This window comes from Artemia sp. Qi Xiang Cuo, chromosome 4 (assembly GCF_049724085.1).
Source record: "Artemia sp. Qi Xiang Cuo chromosome 4, ASM4972408v1, whole genome shotgun sequence".
Classification (NCBI taxonomy): Eukaryota; Metazoa; Arthropoda; class Branchiopoda; order Anostraca; family Artemiidae; genus Artemia; species Artemia sp. Qi Xiang Cuo.
Window position 1 is genome coordinate 88,491,365 of NC_142797.1, and position 24,935 is coordinate 88,516,299.

Consider the following 24,935-nt stretch of genomic DNA (forward strand, 5'->3'; position numbering starts at 1 on the left):
ACGATTAATACAACCCAACAGAAAAATCTACGATCGGTTTCTGAATCCGCCCTCTAGTACATTCATCTTATCATATATCTGAAAAACTCTGTAACTCTTGGAAATATATATGTTACGAGACCAAAAAGGAACACGGAGAAAATACTTTAAAAATTTGAAAAAAGACAGATCAAATTTGTTGACGTTCTGACGTGGTAAAAAGCTTCCATAATGGCATCAGAAAATACACATGGGGAACAAAAAAACGTGTTATAAAGCCGACCATTTGAGTCATTGTTTTAAAGTGAAATTCAAAATTAGAGACATATGTGCTGAACTTTATCTTTTTTGTTTTTAAAGAGAAATAACAACCAGTGGTTTCATCAGTTGTCCCTGTAACAACTGACAAGCATATCAAACGATACCCCTACGGTAAAGAGGGGACTATAAGGGTAAGATTCTTCCAATTTTCTGCTAAATTCCATCAGTCCTGCTGCTACTCAGCATCTGCTTGCTTCATGTATTTTGCTGGCTTTCTGGATTCTGCTTTGCTCTGCGTATATTGCTTCTTTGAAATGTCCACCAGGAACCAATCTACTGCTGCTGCTGCTGCTGCTACTTCTAGGCCTGCTAACTCAAGTAATACTGCTGTTGCTACGTCTGAGATTCAGACAGATATTACTCATTTGAAGAAGATGGCCAAGTCCATTGAAGAAAGTGTCTTTAAATCTCTACATACCACTGCTATAAAGAGTATTTAGTCACAAGTTCAATCCCTTGGTCTGCCTATGAAAGGTGACAAAGTTGACCTTGATTTGGTAGTAAAAGACCTGATGTCAAGCTCCATCCAAGAAGACATTAAACGAATGGTCAGTGCACAGCTTCAAGAAATGGACATTTTTGCAAAATTGCAGATTTTGAAATAAAATTTGCTGATCATGTTGCTGCTCAAACTGATCAACTTAAGCAGCAAGAATTAAAAAATCAACTCTTTGTTTTTGGATTACCCAAAGATACTACATTTGACAACCCCGAACCTAAGTTTTTGTCACTTTGCCAAGACAAGTTTCCTGGCATTAGTCTTTTGAAAAGTGACATTTTATTTGTGAAACGTATTGGAAAAAGAGTTGGTAACAAAAATCAACCAGCTATTATTGAGATCTGCAATCTGAGAGTACAATTGTTGCTTCTCAAAAATAAAAAGGACCTGAAAGGATGTTTTCGTCAAAAGTGGAAGTAGTGTACTCAAAGTCTCATCCATTGGTGACATTAATGCCCTTCCTGCTTTGCAAGAATCTTTTGTCAGTATTGCTTTAGATTTACTAATGCTGCTTAACATAACTCTTATCTTTACAACAAAATTTCATCTGCTTGGTCATTTTTTTTTACCATTCTTGTGTTTTTTTTCTTTGGCTTGTGCTTCTTCCCTTGTCATAAAAATTATCACATGCAGTTCATTGGTCTAACTTATTTTCCATACTGTATTCTTCCTGTCCCCACTTCTTTAGCTTTATCTGTTTCCCCACTTTTCCTACTACTAGATAATGAAAATGGATGATTCTCCAGATTCTTTTTCTATTCTAACTAAACTTTCTCTTCTTGATTCAGTGTGTTTTGATTCACCTTATGTTTCTAGTGATGATAGTGAAAATGATCCTCTGTTAAAATCTCTTCGTCAGTCTGTTTGTTGTTACCAATCTTATTAAAAATTGTTTTAAAAAAGTGCTGTCTTCAATGTCTTCTGCTAAAAACTTTAATGTGTTTACTTTGATTGTGCAAAGTTTAAGGTACAAATGGGATAATGTTCTGCAATATAGTGATGGTGATAATTTCTCTTACGATGTAGTAGGTCTGATCATAAGGGCGAAATTTTTCTGTCTTCTAAAAATGATATTAAATTTTCTTCTGGTATTATTGTCTTTGATCTTTCTGACCATTGTCTAATTTCTTGTTCTGTTCCCAAAATAAAATTGCTGAGCCGAGAGGATGCCAAAGGTGAGTCTTATACAAGAATTTACGTCAGAGCAATGTTTGTGACCTTGTGTCTGATTCTAGTGCTAGTGTTCTGTAGTGTTCTGAACAACAATGTTCTTTAATGAATTCTGAAGAGTTTATTTGGCCATCAGCCACATAAATGAGTCGGTTGTAAACACTAATTGAAATAAAAATTCCACTAGTAAAATCTTCAAGTAAATATAAACCCAAGATGCTTTGAATGTCTCCTAGCCTTGTGAAATTGACAGTGCAGAAGCCAGAGGTTTTCAAGCTGGTTTACAAAAGCCTTGAACCTGATGATTTATCAAATTATAAGCATTATAAGAATGTATTAACATCAACAATTAGACTAGCTAAGAATAATCATTTTTTGCTGGAAATTCAGGAATGCAACGGTAATTTAGAGAAAGTTTTGAGTGTAGTTAATGAAACTTTATCTCGTAGGAAACAAACAAAGAAACACCCAGCCGCCATCAAGAATGCAGATGGTTCAACTATTGAAAAAGCAGCTGTACCTAATGCTTTCAACTCTTACTTTACCACTCTACCGACTGTTAAGACCCCTTACTTTTCTAAACCAGGTAAATCGTCACCAGCTGAGAGAAGTATTTTTCTAACTCATTGGTCAAGCAGAGAGATCTGTGATTTTATCTCTTCTTTAAGTAGTGGTAACACAGCTGGTGTCCTTGGACTAAAAAACCATGTTCTTAAGTTTGTTTCTTCTTATGTTGTGGAACCTCTTACCCATGTTTTTAATCTATCTCTTTCAAAAGGTGTTTAGCCGGATTCATTTAAAATAGCAAAATTAATCCCTCTTTTTAAGAAGGGTGACCCCAGCTTAGTTTCAAATTATAGACCTGTATCACTTCTCTAAATTACTTGAAAAAGTTGTGCATAAGAGGATTTTTTCATTCCTGTCTACTGGTGCTTCAACTGGAAGCAGTTCTATTCTGTCTGATCACCAGTATAGCTTCCGACCTAAACTTTCTACTGCATCTGCTCTAGTTGACGTTACAGAATTTGTGTGTGTTAACATAGACAAGGGTCGTTGTTTTCCTGGAGTGTTTCGTGATTTTTCTTAATCTTTCGACATGGTAGATAATTTTGTCTGGCTGGGAAAACTTTCTCTGCTTAGTGTTCGGGGAATTGCTTTTGATTGGTTTAAATCTTACCTGTCTAATAGATCACAGTTTGTGTGTTATGATAGGAAATATGCTGATCTAGGCTCGGGTTCTAAAGGGATGCCGCAATGTCCTGTTTTGGGACCACTCCTTTTTCTTATTTATATTAATGACCTTCCACAATCTCCCTTCCTTGATTCCCACACTGTTTTGTTTACAGACGATAATGATTTTTTCTTGTGGTTGCTAATAATCTGCCCTCTCCTGTTGCTAAGGCTCAGCTCCTGCTCAACCATGTGCGTGATTGGTGTGAGTAGAACGGGATGCTGTTGAACAGCTCTAAGAGTAGCATTATTCATTTTCGAACCCCATACGACATGTCTGAGCCTTACCCAACAATCTTTGTTTCTTATGGTACTGATATAATTTCCCGGTGCTCTTGTGTTAAGCCTCTTGGTTTGCACGTTGATTGTTTTCTTTCTTTCAAAACTCATATTTCCTATACACGTTCTATATTTTCTCGTCAAGTGTCTGTGCTTCATCGTGCTAATCAATTTCTTCCTCCCGATGTAATGCTTTCTCTTTACTATGCATTTGCCCTTCCTTATCTTTCTTATTTTTGCACTGTCTGGGGCAATACTAACCATTCTTCCTTTCGGCAACTCCAAACAACACAGAATAGAGCGGTGAAGACAAATTTTCGCCTTCCCCGACTCTAATCCTACAACCGATCTTTACAGTGATACAGATCTAGATGCCTTAAATGTGGTCATCAAGAAACAGAACCTAAAACTAGCTAATCGAGCCTTCAATTTCTCGCTTCCATTGAATATCATATCCTACTTCGACCGAGAATCAACATGTAAGTGTTGATTCATGTACTTTGTTTCGGAGCACTTTTCACCAATTTCGGCTGACTAAAAGAGTATCCTCATTGGCCCAGTGGTCATCAATTTATAGAACAATTTCTCATTGTAAATATATTTCCAGTGAACTTTTTCTTATTAAAAACTTTGTCTAAGTGAAGAAGTTTTTTTTCTTATTATGTTGGATCAGATTAGAACCCCGTTCTCTAATATTATTATTAATGGTTTGGATTTTAATTAAAATATGGGAAATTTCAGTTTGGAGAAAATTAAGTCTAAGGTTATTGTGTAGCAGTTGTTCGTTTTTTTTTTGTTTTTTTTTTTTTTTTTTTTTTTTTGATCATTTTTCTCGTAGTTTGGTTATATTTTCGGGATATTGTTATATTTTTTTTCTTTCCTGATTTGTTTTGTGTAGAATTTTTGATTGATACAAGGTCTTCCACAAGCTGTGCTTCTTGTCTAGCACTTAAGTGTACTTATGTAATTATTTTAGTATTTAATGCAATGAATTGAACTGAGTTGAAGTAAAAGGGCCGCAATGGCTTGTTTTCAAGAAAAACTTGATTTAAATTTAAATTGGCTTCGTTAAAAAGTTATTTATTTTCACATGCATGACCATTCCTTAGCTTTCAAAAGATATTGTAAACCTTTTGAAAGGAGAGTAAGTATTAGAATTTTTGGAAATATCGCTAAGGTTTAGACGGGGTGGGGGGAGTATTAAAAATAATTTTTTCAATTTTTTACACAGCTGGTCTCACCCACTTCACCATCACTGCCATTTATAGTTGTTTCTGTTTTGTTAACGGTGATTTTTATATAGGCTACTAATAATAATATATAATTTTTAATAAGTAATTTTTATATAATTTAATTTTATGTAAAATAATAATTTCTATATAATTTGATTTTTATATAAACTAATAATTTTTATATAATTTATATTATAATTTTTATATTATAATTATTCATTTCTTATGGGTGAATGTTGCACTTAGCCGGTATGGCTTTTAAGAATGAGCAAGGACATATATACCCTTTCAATAATTCTCAAAAATTTTAATCTTTGACAAGACTGCTTTTTTCGAGCAAATTTGCTGCTCTGCCATACAAAAACCAGAAATTTTGCGTTTTGTAAAAAGTAAATGTAAGATTATTGTGAACATTGAATTCATTCATATTTTATTATCATTGCGAAATTTTCTGGGACCGTTCAAACTCGTTTTCCACAATTATCCACATTTTCAGGTACTAATAGCTGTGGATGAATATATTTTAAATTAAAAAAATTATATATTTTTAATTATTAATATAGAAAATTTGTCATAAATAGAATTTCTTTCAATATAAGTTATAATCAAAGCTTCGTTTGGTTGAGTTTTATGATCTGGTGGCAAAGGTAGCTATTTGCTCATAGTGTTTTATTACAATTTCTTTGATCCAGGTATCTCTTAAATGAGATAGAGGATGCCCCCTTTAATCCAAAGTTCACAAGGTAATCACTCATCCGTGACAAAGCTTCTTGAGAAAATTTCTTATTTATGGAATTCGTATTTTTGTAGATAGATGCTTGAAAACTCTTCAAAGAGTGTCTCTCATATGCTTGGCTTGATGGTGTAATTTTGTTCCTTAATACTTCCCAGTTTTTTGAGGTTTTTTCTTTTTTTCCAAAATAAGATAAATTTTTCCAGGTTCATAGCGTATGATAGATAATCATAAACATAATAGTTATTTTGGATATGGAATTACCATAGTAATTTGATTTCCCGTGTGTAAATATTAAATTGAAAAGAAATATTTCTGTAAGAGCAACATTAAAATATGAAACCAACAGAGATTATTTCAAATATAAGGGGTCTTTCCCGCTCCTCCAGCTCTTTACTTTAAAGTAATATAGTGTTTTAAAAATGCATATTGTTCAAAGTATTAGTATCCAAAATCAATTATAATCTTCACGATATTTTTCGGCGAAAGGATTTTTTGCCCCTTCATGCCGACCTGTCAGGCACCCATGAGAACAAAAACTCTTATCAGTACCAATTTTTGACAAGCTTCCAAAAAGAATTGAATCGTATCTTCAACGGTGCAGGACTTAAGAATAAAACGCCATCTTTCACAGCACCCCAAGAATAGCACATTGGTATATAAAAGTTTAATATGGTGCACCTGGTGGTCAGTCGATGGTGCCATGGCGTCCAATAACTCTGTTCAGATATTCAAAGTCAATTAGTGCCCGCAAAGCGCGTGCAAAATGGGATGGGACCCCATCTAGCTGAAATAGGAGCCTTCATTTTAATTTGTCGATATTTTTTGGTGTTAAGAAATGGTTGGAAATTTGCCCTTCTCCTGGCAAATTTCCTGAGTTTTCTCGTGAATTGTCCCCTCTCCATGTTTCAGCTTTTTGCCAGTAAGAATATATATATGAAATATTTTATGCTTTTAAAGAAATCATTTTTCTACAGTAAGGAGGTATCTATCACCCCACAGCACCGTTATTCCAGGCTAAGTTTAAATGAAGTTTGATTAGAGATTAATTCTTACTTTCACACTTCCCTCCTCTCAGACCTTTTTCTATATTTATCTGAAGGCTATGCCCAAATAAACAATTTGGGTCTTTAAATGTATTCTTTTGAGTAATCTGGGTGCACCCTACATAATGACCCACCGCCCTTTCTTCATGATAGCTGATATTTAATTATCGATTACTACACATTATCTTATGAAACAGTGAGTCAAAAAACTTCATTTCAGTGGAATTAACAACAATTGGATCTAACAGCAATCAAACAGTTCGTGGTAACGAACTGTAAGTAAGGAGCGACCCGGCTCAATGGTAACCGAAACTCTAAAAAACGGAATATTGATACCAATAGATACATAAAAAGAATCAGATTTTAATTCTGATTTCAAATATATAAGTTTCATCAAGTTTAATAATACCCATCAAAAGTTACGCGCCTAAGAATATTTGGCTGATTTTCGAGAAAAGGGGGAAAGACCCCCTAAAAGCTACAGAAACTTAATGAAAATCACAGCATCATATTCAGTGTATCAGAGAACCCTACTGTAGAGGTTTCAAGCTCCTATCTACAAAAATGTGGAATTTTACATTTTTTGCCAGAAGAAAGATCACGGGTGCGTGTTTATTTTTTTTTTTTTTTTTTTTCTTTTTCCCAGGGGTGATCGTATTGACCCAGTGATCCTAGAAAATTGTAAGAGGGCTCATTGGAATGGAAATTAAAAGTTGTGGTGCCCTTTTTAATGACCAAAAAAAATGGAGGACAACTAGGCCCCCTCCCACGCTGATTTTTTCCCAAAGTCACCCGATCAAAATTTTGAGATATCCATTTTGTTCAACATAGTCGAAAATCTAATAACTAAGTCTCTGAGGATGACTTAATCCCCCACAGTTTCCAGGGAAAGGGCTGCAAGTTATGAACTTTGCCCATTGCTTACATATTGTATTGGTTATTGGGAAGTATACAGACATTTTCAGGACGCATTTTTTTCTGGTTGGGGGGGGGAGCGGAAAGAGGGGGTTACTCGGGAGAATCTTTCCGTGGAGGATGTTTCTTTGGCGTAAGGGACATTTCTATGAAGGGGGCGCCGGATTTCCAAGCATTATTTAAATTACGATCAGAAATTAAATTTTAAAAAACAAGTTTTTTCAACTGAAAGTAAGAAGCAACATTAGAACTTAAAATGAACAGAAATTATTACGTATATGAGGGGTTCTCCTTAAGGTTCTATAACTTTTAGAGGTCTTTCCCCTTTTTCGAAAATCAGCCAAATTTTCTCAGGCACGTAACTTTATGGTAGCACTAAACTTGATAAAGTCATATATTTGAAATCAGCATTGAAATCTGATTCTTTGATATATCTATCGGTATCAAACCCGTTTTCTAGAGTTCGTTACCATTGAGCCGGGTCGCTCCTTACTTACAGAATTCGTTACCACGAACTGTTTGATAGTTCGAATCGTTTTTCCAGTTCTTTAAAGATGACCTCTTAATCACGGTCAGTTGATCAGTTGAAAAACCTGTTTATTTATTTAATTCCTGATCTTTTTCTTTAATAATGCTGAAATCCGGCGCCCCTTCATAGCAATGTCTCTTCCCCCATGAAAGCTTCCTTCATGGAAGATCCTTCCGTATAGCCCCGACCTCTTCTTCCCCCACCTACCAGTAAAAATCGTCCTCTGTAAAGTCTGTATACTTCCCAATAACCAATACTATATGTTAACATTGAGTAAAGTTCATACTTTCAGCCTCCCCTGGGGACTTTGTGATCAAGTCATCTAAAGACATTTTTATCATATTTTCGACATGCTGAACAATATGGCTATCTCAAGATTTTGATCGGGTGACTTTGGGAAAAAATGTAGCGGTGGAGGGGCCTAGTTGCCCTCCATTTTTTGTCACTTAAAAGGGCACTAGCATTTTAATTTCCGTTCAATGAGCCTCCACGATATTCTAGGACACTGGATCGATAGATCACCTAGGAAAAAAAAAAAAGAATTTTAAACTGAAAGTAAACGCGCATCCGTGATCATTCTTACTGGCAAAACGAATGGAAAATTCCACATTTTTGTAGATAGGAGCTTGAAACCTCTACAGTAGGGTTCTCTGATACGCTGAATATGATGGTGTGATTTTCATTAAGGTTCTCTAACTTTTAGGGGGTCTTTCCCCCTTTTTTCGAAAATCAGCCAAATTTTCTCAGGCACGTAACTTTTGATGGGTAAGATTAATGAAACTTATATATTTGAAATCAGAATTAAAATCTGATTCTTTTGATGTATCTATTGGTATCAAAATCCTGTTTTTTAGAGTCTCGGTTACCATTGAGCCGGGTCGCTCCTTACTTACAGTTCGTTACCACGAACTGTTTGACTAACAGCAGGTGTAACTAAAATTTAACGCAATTAGTCGTGAAATAACAGTAATTGGAACTCTGAAGTGACTATTTATAATAACCATTGATCTTGCCTGGATAACTTGAATATTTAGAAACGAATGCACCAACCTTTGGCATTATATCCTCTAAAACTGGGAAAATCAGAATGTAGTATTTTGAAATGTATAAAACAATTGACCATCTCAAGATTTTCATTCGATATCAATACGGCCAATCTTTGGGAAAAATTTGTTTTTGATGAAACAAAATGGCAGAAAACAGTACTTTCTCGTGGCACAATTCCTTTGGCTGCGCAAAATGGGCACTAGAATTTTCAATTTCCGTTTAAATAACCCCTTCCCTGATTTTCAAAAACCATTGGCATCACCCTAATCTTTCTTCTGGGAAAAATACAAAATTATATATTTTTGCAGATAGGACCTTGAAACCTCTACAATAGGGTTTGGTTCAAGTGTCTTTTACATGTTCTATACACGTCCCCTCACGTGTGTAAAACATAAATGTAAGAAATTTTATCCAGCGTAATTTGGATGTAACCTACCTATTTTCTGCGAAAACTTGCAAATTCTTCAGAGCTGGTAAATTTACATTGCCAACGTGGCAAAATACAGACCTGTTCCATGCAAATATCTAGGTTCTTTGTACATATTAAACAAATAAGCTAGTTTTGCAAATCAAGTTACACGCTGAAAGCTTGAAAAGCCTTTTTCTCTGCTAATTAATTTTAGTATTCCGAGGTCTTTCAAGGACTGTTACTGCTATGAAATATCTTTTGGTGATATATTGTCTCATACTGAACTTTTCAGAATCTAAGGGAACATTTAAAGGTAATTTTTTAAATAAAATATTTCTAAATACGATAACTCAAATTTTAGGTTAAATTTAAAGCACTATTGCTTCGATTTGTTTAGCTCTTAACAAAAAAGTAAAACAATGGTATCTCGCTGACTTTGAGAAAGTCCTGAAACGAGGATGAAACTAACTGAAGAAAAGTTAAAAGAACAGTCTTTTCAAAATTTGACCATTATCCTTCATATACTTTGAAGCTATAAAGTCTCTTTGATGACAGTGATGACAGTGAAGTCTGTTTGATGACAGTGATTCTGGTATTTTTATCGACCCGGCAATTCAGACTAAATTACTGCTAGTGGTCTGTTTGAATTGGTATTTCTTCGATAGCGCTCGTTTGAACTAAAATAGTTAGAAATTGAATATACTTGATAAGTTTAGTTTGGTGTAACACATCGTTTCTTCAGTTAAATGATAAAATAAAGCAAGTTTTTAAACTATTCGATATATGAGGGGGGCTGCCTCTTCCTTACCCCCTCGCTCTTTACGCTGAAGTTTTAAAGTTCTTTAAAAATACTTCTGATTCAAACTCATTGACCCTGGTGATTCAGGAGTCGTTCTTAAAGAAGTGGGACAAGGCTCATACTTTAGCGTAAGGAACTAGGGATGCGGAAGCGGTGCTCTCTTTTATATACGGAACAATTTCCGTTTTCCGTTTTAAGTTTTCAGGTTGCTCCTTACTTTCAGGTGAAAAAATGTCTTTTATTTGTTTTCCGACCATTTTACAAATTATGCCGGCCAATCAACCCCTCCCTTGACAAATATCCCCTGAAAATTTATCCGGGGAAACTTTCATTCCATGGGAAAATTTCTCCCTTGGAAAATCCCCCTACAGAAATCCTTCACCCAAACAAATTCAGTATATGCCAGTCCTTCCCCCAGGAGCTTTGGAGGTCATGTCATATCCAAAAGCATAGTTGTTGAACCTTTTAACAATTCTGAAACAAATGATTGTCTCAAAATTTAAATTGGATCTCTCTGGGGAAAATAAGGGCGTGTGAGGAAGGATAGTGGTCCTCCGATATTTTTGGTGGTTTAAAAAGAGCATTAAAACTTTTAATTTACGTTTGAATGAGCCCTCTTTCGATCTCCTAGGACCATTGGTTAGATGCAATTAGCCCCTTGGGAAAAAAAAGAAAAAAAAAGACAAAGACGTACATAAACACGCATCCGTGATCTTTTCTCTGACAAAAAAAAAAAACAAAACAAACAAACAAACAAAAAACACAAAATTCGACATTTTTGTATATATCTGACATATCTGGGAGCCCTGAGCTCCGCAAAAAGTTTCTTAGATATGCTGTATTTGATGGTGTGATTTCCATTAAGGTCACTTAACTTTTTTGGAGATCTTTAACCCTGTTTTTGAGAATCAGGCAACTTTCCCTGGGCTCGTAGCTTTTTGATGGGTGAGACTAAACTAAATGAATTATATATATTTTGACTTAACATAAAAAGTCAATTCTTTTGACCTATTAATAGTCATCAAAATCACAGTTGTTAGATTCTCAGTTACGATTAGGGTGGGTCGCTTCTTACTCACAGATTGTTATCATGAACTGCTTGAAAACAAAGCGACTTTGGTGGGGGTTGAGGGATAGCCAACTCTTTCTTTTTCATTATTAATTTTTATTCGTTTTAAGTTGTAAAATTCATCTTTTATTCAAATCGAAAAAATTAGATTGTGTTTAGTTACATTTACAAGTCTATCCTCTATTTTGATTAAAAAAATCGACTTAAGAGATTTTAATGTACGGCTATGATCAATTGACCATAGTGGACGAAACTGTATTTTCTTGCGAGCAGTTCAATTTCAAGCTTCAATTTTGATACTAGGCACTCTAAGAAACTCAAGGAATTTGTTCAAGGTAAGGTATAGAATCTTACATTCTAGGAGATTACATTTTTACACCATAAATTGCCAATCTTTCCTAGAAGAGGTCATTTGGACTCATCAAATTCGTCCGGAGTGCAGTACAAGCTATCCTAGCGATTATAAGTGACTATACGTGAGGGCGCTAATCCATTGGGAATTCACTGTTTACGCAAAACTTTTGCTCATTTTTTTCTATTGAGAGCATAATCTAGATCTAAATACGAGCTTGTTGAAACTTTATTGTAAGGTGCGGGAAAGGGAGGGGGTATTATAATTCCTTGCATATAGGGTAATCATGTTTGTTTTTAAATTTCATGTCGAAATATAGGGTAAATATGTAGACATAATGTTGACATATGTCCTTACATATAGGGTAACTATGTTTTTCGTAAGATTTAATGTCGATCTCAACTTTCATTGCAAAGTTCTTACTTTTAATGTCTTTTTTTAGTCTTAATAGTAAATTCTAAGCAATAATAAAAAAAGGTGCTGCCACCTTCTAATCACAATTTTACGAGAAAGTTAACTTTTTGAATAAAAAGGATTTAAAAATCTTATTTTTGAGTTCCCTGAAGTGTATTGGAAGAAGAAGAAGGTTAGTTGCCCTCAACAACCTTCATAGTCATAATATTTATACGTAAAGGGGCACTAGAATACTAAATACCTCTTATAATAATCCGTGTCCCAATTTTGTATGAGCTCCGGCTTATAAAAGCCCCCAGAAAAAAAGCAAAAAAATAATATTTTCGTGTTTCTTGGGAAAAATGAGAAATATCAAATTTTTGATATAAGAGTTTGTAACCTAGTGCTCAAACTCATGCATATTGAATTTTTTGTTTTATTTTCATGGACTGTCCCACTTTGCGTTTTTCACTAATAATTGTGAAAACGCTCTTATGTTAACAAGTTCTTATGGGTAACTTTGAAAATTAGGTTTTCTACATAATTGAAATATGTATAACAATAATAGCGCGGACATATTAATCGTTAAATTTTTTCCCGGCCACATTGTGTTGAAGGGATGGTCACAGAAGCTATTAACACGGCTCGCTTGTTCACAAATTATGTCTGCTTCCTTATTGAGGGCCAACATTGCTCAATCGACAAATAACTCTTTTTCCTAGCCCTTGTTTCCTCAAGGGCCCCCATAACCCCTGTTATCTTAGATAAAATTTTTGTTGGCACTTTTGCTGAGATTATTTGGAAGGTCGAAATATACTTTTGTGGATGATATGAATCTTGAATTCTAATGGTCTAGTGCCTCAGTATATTAATATTACTGATTACTCACAGATAGATTCTAGTAGAAAAAAGGTTGGCATATACGGTCTTGGATGATAGCTCGGATTGAAAATTAAGAGGATCGTTCTCAGGAAAAACAGGGGCGTAAACCTGGCAGAGAAAGGCAGAATGACTATGGGGCCTGTAACCCGGCAGAACTAATTTGTATCCTAATTTTGTGGTGCTGGGGTAGCCTCCTTTGTCCTTCTCCTTCTATATGTTATGATTTTTTTTGGTTTATCTTCTTTATATTTTTTTTTGCGTACTAGAACTCATTATAATAATTGTTAGCCTTCTTTTCGAGCTTAGCTCCCTGTTGATTCTATGTAATTATTTGTGTTGTTATATTTGTATGAAATTAAAACTATCTATCTATCTATCTATCTATCCTTATAGATTTAAAAATTACATTGCAAGTCTCTGTGTATAGGGATTCCAATAAACAGGACTCCGGAAATGGTGTGCCAAACATTACCCAAAGGGCGAAGACGCTAATTTGTCTGACCTTCTCGTAATTCACAGTTAGGTTTTAGTAGAGAAAGGTCGATTATGTTTGTTCCGGCGGGTTCAATAAACCAGAATTTTTCAAGAATCCTTTTTAAAAAAAACAGGACCTCAAATTTTGTAATGAGGTCCTGCTAAAGTACGCTGTCAAACTTTTATCCCTGTTCAGTTTTAAGCTTATATCCCAAAAACTTTGAGTCCCTGGGGACTTCTATATACAAAAATCGTTATTTTGGGGCCGTGGGCACTTTGAAAAAGGGAGTAGAAAGGGTGTCAATTTCTTTATGAACTGGCATGAGAATTATCCGAGATAATTATATTACACAAGCATACCCTGCACAAGAATGAATTGTGTAGGATGCAAAATTTGTGCTTGGACACTACACAAGAATGAAATGAAAGGAACAATAAAAATTTGTTGGCCCAAAAACGAGCCCGAAAGAGGCAAATCAACTTTTGTTTCTGTCTGATTGACGTTGACCTGTAAGGGATTGTTTTTTGTGATAATATTAAATTTTAAGGGAAATGGGGGTAGGAGTGATTTGTGGGGCCCATAAAATTTGTGTAAGGCCCTTTGCAACTTATCAGTTTTGAAACTTGCCCTCGAACGTATATAGACCAAAGGCCCAAGATGTACAAACTCTTTCTTTTATTGGAGGCACACGGTCCCCAAAAACAGGACCCAATAATTTTTTTTCTTAATCAACTTGAAAATTATATTTCTTTGGTCAATGTTTTTGTTTATTGGGTATTAATTCTTTATGTCAAAGTCATGGGCACCCAGCTTTAGGAGGGGGGGGGGGCTTACCTGGTCTAATCGGCACTTCCAATGCTATATAATTGAATATCTCAAGACAAAATATCACAGGCAGCGCGATAGGGCTGCTTATTTTAGACCAGGGCACTTCTTAGAAAGAAATGTCATAGGCACTTCAAAAAGAGTTTATGAAGGGCAACCAGCTCCCTCTCCCCAACTTCAATCACTTCCCCAAATACATCCAATCAAAATTTTATGATAAACATTTTGTTCAGCCTAGTTTAAAGGTCTGGAAATTATGACTTTGAAGATGATACCTCCCCCCCCACAGCCCTCAGGGCAAGGGTTGTAAGTTATGCCCTGAGGGGATATAACGTTTTTTATAGAAAGGGTGGTCGTATAAACCTTAGAGGGGGCTCATTTTATTGGTAATCAGAAGTTCTACCGGCCTTTTTAACAGTCAAAAGTAATAGGTGGTCAAACACCCCCACCCGTACACCAATCATTTCCCCAAACGCATCCAATCATAATTTTTTATCTAGCCATTTTGTTCAGCGTAGTTGAAAAGTCCAAAAATTATGTCTTTGAGGATTACCCCCCCCCCCACAAATAGCTCTCAGGGTAACGGTTGTAAGTTATGCCATGGGGGCATATAAAGTTCTTATAAAAATGGTGGTCGAATAAACTTCAAAGAGGCCTCATTGGATTGGTAATCAGAAGTTATAGTGCTCTTTTTAAGAGTCAAAGTGATCAGAGAGCAAATACCCTCCCTCCCCCCACACATAAACAAACACATGTCGTATTTTCCCAAAACGCATCTGATAGAAATTTTGAGATGGCCATTTGTTGTTTTAAAAACTACGAAAAGGGTTCATTCGGTTGGTAATTGAAAGGGCTACTGCCCTCTTTAATAGTCAAAAAGTGATTAGAGGGAAACCATTCCCCCACGCCCATCATTTCACCAAACACTTGCAATCAAAATCTCGAGATAGTTATTTTGTTTGATGTAGTTTAAAAGTCCAGAAATTCTGTCTTTGAGGATGAGAACCCCCTCACAGTCCTCATGGCAAGGGTTGTAAGTTATGCCCCGAGAGCATTTAAGGTTTTTATCGAAACAGTGGTCGTGTAAACTTCAGAAGGGGCTCATTGGATTGGATATCAGAAGCTGAACTGCCATTTTTAAGATTCAATTTTATCGGAGGGTAGCTATACCCTCCCCCCGAGTCATATTTTCCCCAAATTCATCTGAACGAAGTTTTGAGATAACTATTTGGTCAAAAATAGTCAAAAGATCTCATTAAACGGCTTTTGAGGTTGAAATACCCCCCCCCCCCCCGAATATGGGGGTAAGTGTTGTAAGTTATGCCCCAGGGGCTTCTAAGATTTTTATGAAGAGGTGGTCTCATTCGATTGGAAAGGCATGGTTCTAGTTCCGTTATAAGAGTCAAGTTATGTGGGAGGATCCTTCTATGAAGAAAGTTTCATGGGGGAAGGGACATTGCTATGAAGGGGGCGCCAGATTTCCCAGCATTCTTAAACAAAAGACCAGAAATTAAATAAAAAAAAAATCAACTGAAAGTAAGGAGCAACACCACAACTTAAAACGAACAGAAAATATTACGTATATGATTGGGTTCACCCTCTAGTCAATACCTCGCTCTTTAAGCCAAAGAGGTTTTAGTACTTTCATAAGAGCTATTTATTCTAATTAACGGCCTTTGTGATTAAGGATCATTTTTAAAGAATTGGAACAAAATTTGAAATTTAGCTTAAAGAGTAAGGTATTGACTAGGGGGCGAACTCCCTAATATATGTATTAAGAATATATGAATATAGAAGTTCGTTACGTAAGTTAATTCGTAAGTTACAAATATTTATTGCTAATAAAAACGTTCGTAAATAAAATTAAACAAGTTTCGAGAAAGCCATTTAACCAAATAAAAGTAAAATTAATATAAAAATTTTGTTGTAATTATTCATGTACGGTGAGCCAAAATCAAAACTTGTATTAATTCAAAAACGTTAAAAAATTAAATGAAATAAACAAGTTTTTTTAACTGAAAGTAAAGAACGACGTTAAAACTTAAAACGAACAGAAATTATTCCGTATATAAAAGGGGCTTTCCCCTCCTAAACGCCTTGCTCTTTACGTTAAAGTTTGACTTTCTCACAACTCTATTTTTTTTGAAAGAATAAGAAAATTTAGCGTAAAGAGCGAGGCGTTGAGGAGGGGACAGCCCCTCTCATATACGGAATAATTTCTGTATTGGTATTTCTGTATAGTATTGGTTTTGGTTTATTGGAAAGCCATTTAGCACAAGAAGAATAAAATTAATATACAAATTTTGTTTTACTTATTCAATGACGGTGAGCCAAAATAAAAGCTGCATAAACTAAAAAACGATCAGAAATTAAATTAAAAAAAATTAACTGAAAGTAAAGAGCGACATTAGGAGGAAATGGTTGGCGTAAGAAGGGGGTTGGTTCCCCTTCAATCACTTTCGACTATTATATAGGGCACTAACCCTTTCAATTTCCAATTGAATGAGCCCTTTTTGAAGTTTATACAACATCACTATCTATAAAAACCTTATATGGCCCCAGCACATAACTTACAACCCTGGCGATTAGGGCTCAGAGGGGGTTATCATCCTCAAAGACCTGATTTCCGAGACTTCTAACTATGTTGAACAAAATGGCAATCTAAAAATTTTGATTGGATATGTTTGGGGAAAAGGTGGGCGTGAGAGGGGGGTTAGTTGCCCTCCATTTACGTTCGACTATTAAAAAGGGCACTAGTCCTTTCAATTTCCAATCGAAAGAGTTCTTATTAAAGTTTTTACAACATCACTATCTATAAAAACCTTATATGCCCCCAGGGCATAAATTACATACTTTGTCATGAGCTGTGAAGGCGATATCATCTTCAAAGACCTAATTTCCAAAACTTTTAACTACGTTGAATAAAAATTGCAATTTAAAAATTTTCATTGGATGTGTTTGGGGAAAAGGTGGGTGTGAGAGGGGTGTTAGGTGCCCTCCAATCACTTTCGACTATTAAAAAGGGCATTATCCCTTTGAATTTCTGATCAAAAGAGCCCTTTTTCAAGTTTCTACGACAAAGCTTTCAATAAAAACCTTTTATACCCCCAGGGTATAACTGAAAACCCTTGCTCTGAGGGCTGTGGGGGAGTGTCATCCTCAAAGATATAATTTCCTTTTAACTACTTTGAACAAAATGGCTATCTCAAAATTTTGATTGGGTGGATTCGGATAAATGGTGGGCGTGGAAGGGGTGTTAGTTGCCTTCCAAACAGTTTCGACTGTTAAAAAGAGCACTAGCCATTTCATTTTCCAATCGATTGAGCCCTTTTTGAAGCTTCTACGACAACGCTTTCTATACGAACATTATATGCCCCCATGGCATAACTTACAACCCTTGCCCTAAGGGCTTTGGGGGGTTGTCATCCTCAAAGACATAATTTCCAGACCTTTTAACTACGTTGAACAAAATGGCTATCTCAAAATTTTGATTGAATGTGTTTGAGGAAAAGGTAGGAGTGAGAGGGGGGGGGGGGCTTGTTGACCTACAATCAATTTTGACTATAAAAAAGGGCTCTAGCCCTTTGAATTCCCAATCGAATGAGCCCTTTTTGAAGTTTCTACGACAAAGCTTTCTATAAAAAAAAACCTTATATTTCCCCAGGGCATAACTTACAACCCCTTCCTTGAGGGCTGTGGGGGAGTGTCCTCCTCAAAAACATAATTTATATCTGGAAATCAACTGTGCTGAACAAAATGGCTATCTCAACATTTTAATTGGATATGTTTAGGGAGATGGTGGGCGTGGAAGGGGTGTTAGTTGCCTTCCAATCACTTTCCACTATTAAAAAGGGCACAAGCCACTCCATTTTCCAATCGAATGAGCCCTTTTCGAAGTTTCTACACAACTCCTTCCATATGAAGTGCCCTGGTCTAGAACAAAAAAATTAATGCTACATTGTGCCAACATCGTTCCTTATTAAGGCAGCGCGATTGCGCTGCCTATGATATTGCAGATGTAGCGTTTCAACAACCTGAGAGTTTCCGCATCACTTATTGAGCTGTTCCAAAGAAGTTGTAGATAAGGTGCTATTAAAATCTGGATGCTCATTAGTTTCTTTTCATTTAGCTATTCCCTCTCCCTCTAAGACATGGCTCAACTTCTACCTGCCTCTCTTGATGTTATTAAACTAAATAGAAAACAAGTTTAAAAAACAAGTTTTTTAACTGAAAGTAAGGAGCGACATTAAAATTTATAACGAACAGAAATTATTCCTTATATGAAAGGGGCTGTTCCCTCCTCAACGCCTTCCTCTTTACGCTAAAGTTTGACTCTTTCTAGCAACTCTACTTTTCAAAACAATAAAAAAAATTAGCGTAAAGAGTGGGGCGTTGAGGAAGGGACAGCCCTTTTCATATACGAAATAATTTTTGTTTGTTTTAAGTTTTGAAGTCGCTCCTTACTTTCAGTTAAGAAAAACTTGTTTCCTTATTTAGTTTCTAAACGTTTTTGAATTAATGCAGGTTTTGAATTTGGCTTACCATGCATGAATAATTAAAACGAAATTTGCATAATAATTTACTTTTTTTTCCTAAAAATATTTAAAGCCGTTGGGGAAAAGAAACAATTAACAGATTATAATATCCAATAACCTTGACTCAGCTGTCTAGGATCGCATAAAGTTACGTGTAAAATCCAAACAAGAAAAGGGTAACGTAACATTGATGATAATATTATCAGAATATAAAGATTGGTAGTGTCCAGTTTAAAACAGTTGGTGATAGCAACTTGTAAAGAATTAGAATTTGTTTAATAATAAAAATTTTCCAATTATTATATATGTAATTATTTATTATTATTATTATTATATAATATATTATTATAAGATATATATATATATATATATATATATATATATATATATATATATATATATATATATATATATATATATATATATATATATATATATATATATATATATATATATATATATATATATATATATATATATATATAGTATATATATATATATATATATATATATATATATATATATATATATATATATATATATATATATATATATATATATATATATATATATATATATATATATATATATATATATATATATATATATATATATATATATATATATATATATATATATATATATATATATATATATATATATATATATATATATATATATATATATATATATGTGTTTTTTTTTTTTATTACGCGTATGTTATTACGTATATGAGGGGATTCTCCCCTTAGTCAATACTACGCTCTTTACGTTAAAAGTTAAAAAAAAATTAAATTCACAAACCCCTGAATCACAAAGACCGTTTAATTAGAATAGATAGCTCTTTTGAAAGCACTAAAAAAACTGTTGCGTAAAGAGCGAGGTATTGACTTGGGGGAGAACCCCCTGATATAAGTAATAATTTCTGCTCGTTTTAAGTTCTAATGTTGCTTCTTACTTTCAGTTGAAAAAACTTGTTTTTTTTAATATAATTTCTGATCGATTTTCAAATAATGATTGGAAATCCGGCGTCCCCTTCATAGAAATGTACCTTACCCCAAAGAAACATCCTCCACGGAAAGATTCTCCCGAGTAACCCCCTCCTCCAGTCCCCCCCACCAGAAAAAAAATCCTTCCTGAAAATGTCTGTATACTTCCCAATAACCAATACGATATGTAAGCAATGGGCAAAGTTCAGAACTTGCAGCCCTTCCCCTGGGTCCTGTGGGGAATGAAGTCATCCTAAAAGACATATTTATTAGACTTTCGACTATGCTGAACAAAATGTCTATCTCAAAATTTTAATTGGGTGACTTTGAGAAAAAAAGAGCGTGGGAGGGGGCCTAGTTGCCCTCCATTTTTTTGGTCACTTAAAAATGGCACTAGAACTTTTAATTTCCGTTCCAATGAGCCCTCCTACGATATTCTAGGACCACTGGGTCGATACGATCACCCCTGGAAAAAAATAATAAATAATCCGTAATAAATCCGTGATCTTTCTTCTGGCAAAAAATGGAAAATTCCACATTTTTGTAGATAGGAGTTTAAAACCTCTACAGTTGGGTTCTCTGATACGCTGAATATGATGGTGTAATTTTCATTAAGGTTCTATAACTTTTAGGGGGTCTTTCCCCCTTTTTTGAAAATGGGCCAAATTTTCTCAGGCGCGTGATTTTTGATGGGTAAGATCAAACTTATGAAACTTGTATATTGGAAATCAGCATTAAAATCTGATTCTTTTGATGTATCTATTGTTATCAAAATTCCATTTTTTAGAGTTTCGGTTACCATTGAGCCGGGTCGCTCCTTACATACAGTTCTTTTCCACGAACTGTTTGATATGAGCAGTCTCATCTGGTAGCAAAGAGAATGCCTGGCTATCATTTACTTCTTTGACTATTGTATCTTGTAGTATAGTCCCACAAATATTTATCAGGCCGTTTTGGACTCTATGAGATGTATATTTAGCTTTTCCTGAATGTGTCGTTATGTGGTCTTTAAGAACTTGATCTCCTGCTTCAATGCAAAAACGAAGTAGATCTTCAAAGTTTCCTCCATTTGAATGATTTCCACGGAGAGCAATGTCGTGACTACCACAAAATATAATTGCTTTTAAAATTGATGTAAGTTTGCTTTGGTTTATCTGTATAAGATGAGATATAGCAGAATCCAGTTGTTCTTTGATGTTTTTTTCTTCATCGTCATTGAATCACAGAAGTTATTAGCATCAATTACAGCTTCTTGGTGCCACTGGGATTTGGCATGATCCCTTGCATCTTCATGAAAATGTTTGAAGTCCTTGTGAGCTATGAAACTAAATTAAACAGTACTATTTGTGTCCAAATTTTTAAGATGGTGTATGTTGTTAAAAATTACTGAAAATTTTTCTCCAGCATACAAATAGCAGGCCAAACTATAAAGTCTTAAAAAAGCGAAAAGATTTAAAGTATTATTTTCTTTTTCCATGAAAAGACTATGTCAATATAAAACGAACAGAAATTAATTTAAAAAACATTTTCCAAAAAGTAAGTTTTTCAAAGAAAAGTAAAGAACTCCATTAAACAAAAAATTAGCAAAAATAAAATCAAATAATCTACCAAGCGTGAAACTACCCCAAATCAGCATCGATAAATAAATGAAACCCAAACGAACAGAAATTACAATAATTAACCGGGTCAAACTCAAAACGAGCAGAAATTAACATAAGTTGGGCGCAAAACCCCTTTGCCTTCCCAAGGCCAGAAAAAAATGTGCACTTTACTGAAAAAATAGAAATGAATGTGCATTGTCAGTTTAATATACATATACGGATATTTAGTAATCAAAATGTTTATATTATTTGATTTATTAAAGTTATAAAAGTAAAAACATTTGTATTTTTTCAGTAAATTGCAAATTTTGTTCTGGCCTTGGGAAGGCATAGGGGTTTTGCGCCCAACTTATGTTAATTTCTGCTCGTTTTAAGTTTGACTCGGTTAATTATTGTAATTTCTGTTCGTTTGGGTTTCATTTATTTATCGATGCTAAAAGTAAATCGATATGTTTTTACTTTTATCGATATAAAAGTAAAAACATTTGTATTTTTTCAGTAAATTGCAAATTTTGTTCTGGCCTTGGGAAGGCATAGGGGTTTTGAGCCCAACTTATGTTAATTTCTGCTCGTTTTGAGTTTGACTCGGTTTAATTGTAATTTCTGTTCGTTTTGGGTTTCATTTATTTATCAATGCTGATTTGTGGTAGTTTCACGCTTGGTAGATTATTTGATTTTATTTTTGCAAATTTTTTGTTTAATGGAGTTCTTTACTTTTCTTTGAAAAACTTATTTTGTGGAAAAAGTTTTTCAAATTAATTTCTGTTCGTTTTATATTGACATAGTATTTTCAAGGAAAAAGAAAATAACACTTTAAATCTTTTCGTTTTTTAAGACTTTATAGTTTGCCGTGCTATTTGTATGCTGGAGAAAAATTTTCATCAATGTTTAATAGCATACACAATTTTAAAAATCCTGACACAGATAGTGCTTTTTAAAATAGTTTCATACTTCCTTTAGCTGATCTGAAAAGAAAAAAGTGATACCATTCGCAAAAAAATCTGCTTACTTTCTTTGATAACTTTGATACATTTATGTTATTTTGATTTGGTTAAGTTTTAAGAGCAGAATTAACCCTGAAAGTTTGAAAATAATAGCTCCTGTTATTCTTGGGAAGCTGCTGAGATGCATCATTGGCAATTAATACTGTTACGGTGCATTTTGACTTAGTCTTATTGCAACATTTAGTTTTTAAACATAATGCGCCAATGGAAGGGTGAGAGTTCGACTATTAAAAAGGGCATCAGCCCTTTCTATTTTCAATCGAATGAGCCCCTTTCGAGGTTCCTACGACAACTCCTTCGATAAGAAGTGCCTTGGTCTAAACGACAATAACAACAACAAATATTACTAATCACTTTCGACTATTAAAAAGGGCACTAGCCCTTTGAATTTCAAATCAAATGAGCCCTTTTCTGAAGTTTCTACGACAACGTCTTCTATAAAAGCCTTATACGCTTTTATTTAAGGTTAACTTAAAACCCTTTCCCTGAGGGCTGTGGCGGAATATCCTCCTCAAAACATATTTTCAATCTGTAAATCAACTACGCTGAACAGAATGGCTATCTCAAAATTTTTATTGGATTTCTTAGGGGGAAAGATTGGCATGGGGGGGGTTAGTTGCCCTCCAATCACATTCGACTATTAAAAAAGGCATTAGCCCTTTGAATTTCCAATCGAATTAGCGTGTTTTGAAGTTTCTACGACAACGCCTTCTATAAAAACATGATATGCCCCCTGGGCATAACTTAAAAGTCTTGCCCTGAGGGTTGTGGGGGAGGGTCCTCCTCAAAACATTTTTTCTATCTGGAAATCAGCTACGCTGAACAAAATGGCTATCTTAAAATTTTGACTGGATGTGTTTGGGGAAACTATGGGTGTGGGGGGGGGACTAGTTGCCTTCCAATCACTTTTGACTATTAAAAAGGGCACTAGCCCTTTGAATTTCCAATCGAATTAGGTTTTTTTGAAGTTTCTACGACAACACCTTCTATAAAAACCTTATATTCGCCCAGGGCATAACTTAAAACCCTTGCCCTGAGGGTTGTTGGGGAGTGTCCTTCTCAAAAACATATTTTCTCTCTGGAAATCAACTAGCCTACGCTAAACAAACTGGCTATCTCAAAATTTTGATTGGATGTGTTTGGGTGAATGATGGACGTGGGGGGGGGCTAGTTGCCTTCCAATCACTTTCAATTATTAAAAAGGGCACTAGCCCTTTGAATTTGCAATAGAATGAGCCCCTTTTAAAGTTTCTTTGACAACGCCTTCTATAAAAAACCTTATATACCCCAGGATATAACTTAAAACCCTTGCCCTGAGGGTTGTTGGGGAGTGTCCTCCTCAAAAGCATATTTTCTATCTGGAAATCAACTACGCTGAACAAAATAGCTATCTCAAAATTTTTATTGGATGTGTTTTGTGGATTGATGGAGGTGGGGAAGGGGCTAGTTCCCCTCCAATCCCTTTCGACTATCAAGAAGGGAACTAGCCTTTTGAATTTCCAATCGAATGAGCCTGTTTTGAAATTTCTACGACAACGCCTTCTTATAAAAACCTTATACGCCCCCAGGGCATAACTTAAAACCAGTGCCCCGAGAGTTGTGGGGGAGTGTCCTGCTAGAAAACATATTTTCTATCTGGACATCAACTAGCCTACGCTGAAAAAAATGGCTATCTCAAAATTCTGATTGGATGTGTTTGGGGGAATGATGGGTGTGGGGGGCGAGTTACCCTCCAATCACTTTCAACAATTAAAATGGGCACTAGCCCTTTGAATTCCAAATCAAACCAGCCTGTTTTGAAGTTTCTACTACAACGCCTTCTATAAAAACCTTATATGCCCCCAGGGCACAACTTAAAACCTTTGCCCTGTGGGTTGTGAGGGAGTGTCTTCCTCAAAAATATTTTTTCTATCTGGAAATCAACTACGCTGAACAAAATGGCTATCTCAAAATTTCGATTGTATGTGTTTGTTTGAATGAAGGGCGTGGGGGGGCTAGTTGCCCTCCAATTACTTTCGACTATTAAAAAGGCACTAGCTCTTTGAATTTCCAATCGAATGAGCCTGTTTTGAAGTTTCTACGACAACGCCTTTTACAAAAAACCTTATATGCCCCCAGGACATAACTTAAAACCAACGTACGCGCGCGTACGTAGGCTAACCTAACCTAACCTAACTTAACCTGACCTAACTTAATCTAGCCTAACCTAACCTAATTTAATCTTTTTACCATGTTTAAGTTAGGTTAGGTTAGCTTATCATGAGCGCTCATGATAATTTAAAATAAAATAGCCTAAATTAAAAATTGATAAATGTTTATAATTATTTATTAATATTTATTTATACCTAACCTAACCTAACTTATTGTTGTTGGTGGTTAGATGAATGAACTGAATTTAAGAAAAATCAGAAATAGAGTGAAACTTTTTATCTTCATTGTAAATAATCACAATCATAGTATAGCCATTCCTATCTTCTATGGAAAAATTTAGAATTGAATTTTAAATTTTTATGTCTTTGAGAAATTATGAACTGAAATAGAAGCTGTTTCATTTTCGTTGGTAAATTTCAGAATTGAGCTAACTTTTTTTTCTCCTCTCTAAGAAAATTCAGAAGAGAACTA

The 24,935-nt window shown here is 34.8% G+C and overlaps 1 protein-coding gene across 1 annotated transcript in view; it reads left to right on the plus strand.

Annotated features, from left to right (window-relative positions):
* The first annotated feature begins 9,567 nt into the window (after positions 1-9,567).
* Positions 9,568-24,935, plus strand: part of LOC148953599 (uncharacterized) — a 185,728-nt gene continuing 170,360 nt past the window's right edge. Inside the window, exon 1 of the mRNA XM_089088603.1 lies at positions 9,568-9,702. The gene's annotated coding sequence lies outside the window, so the exon portion shown is untranslated. The remainder of the gene's footprint in view (positions 9,703-24,935) is intronic.